Source organism: Neovison vison, chromosome 7, assembly GCF_020171115.1.
Source record: "Neovison vison isolate M4711 chromosome 7, ASM_NN_V1, whole genome shotgun sequence".
In the NCBI taxonomy this organism is placed as follows: Eukaryota; Metazoa; Chordata; class Mammalia; order Carnivora; family Mustelidae; genus Neogale; species Neogale vison.
Genome location: NC_058097.1, coordinates 109,094,974 through 109,095,555, shown reverse-complemented (window position 1 = coordinate 109,095,555; position 582 = coordinate 109,094,974). Strand labels below are relative to the sequence as shown.

The window sequence follows — 582 nt, the reverse complement described above, 5'->3', positions numbered from 1 at the left end:
AAGAGAAATTAAGAAAACTACCCCATTTATAATTGCATCACAAAGAATAAAATACCTAGGAGTAAATTTAACAAAGGTGGTAAAAGAGCTATACTTTGAAAACTATAAGATACTGATGAAAGAAATTAAAGATGACTCAAATAAATGGAAAGATATACCAGGTTCATGAACTGAAAGAATATTGTTAAAATATTCATGCTATCCAAACCAATCTACAGATTCAGTGCAATCCCTATTAGTGCTCACTGCAGCAGCATGTGTACTAAAACTGAGACAATACAGATAAGATTAGCATGGCCTCTGAAAAATGATGACATGCAATGTAATCCCTATTAAAATACCAGCAGTATTTCTTACAGAACTAGAACAAAAAATCCTAAAATTTGTATGGAACCACAAAAGACCCCAAGAGCCAAACCAACATTGAGAAAAAATAACAAAGTTGGAGAATTCATAATCTCAGATTTCAAACTTTACGACAAAGCTATAGAAAACAAAACAGCACAGTACCAGCTCAAAAATAGATACACAGATCAATGGAACAGAATAGACAGCCCAGAAATAATCCCGCACTTATATTGT

At 32.6% G+C, this 582-nt stretch overlaps 1 pseudogene; it reads left to right on the top strand.

The window, feature by feature from the left end:
- The first annotated feature begins 238 nt into the window (after positions 1-238).
- On the top strand, positions 239-337 carry LOC122914836 (annotated as a pseudogene).
- The last annotated feature ends 245 nt before the right edge of the window (positions 338-582 follow it).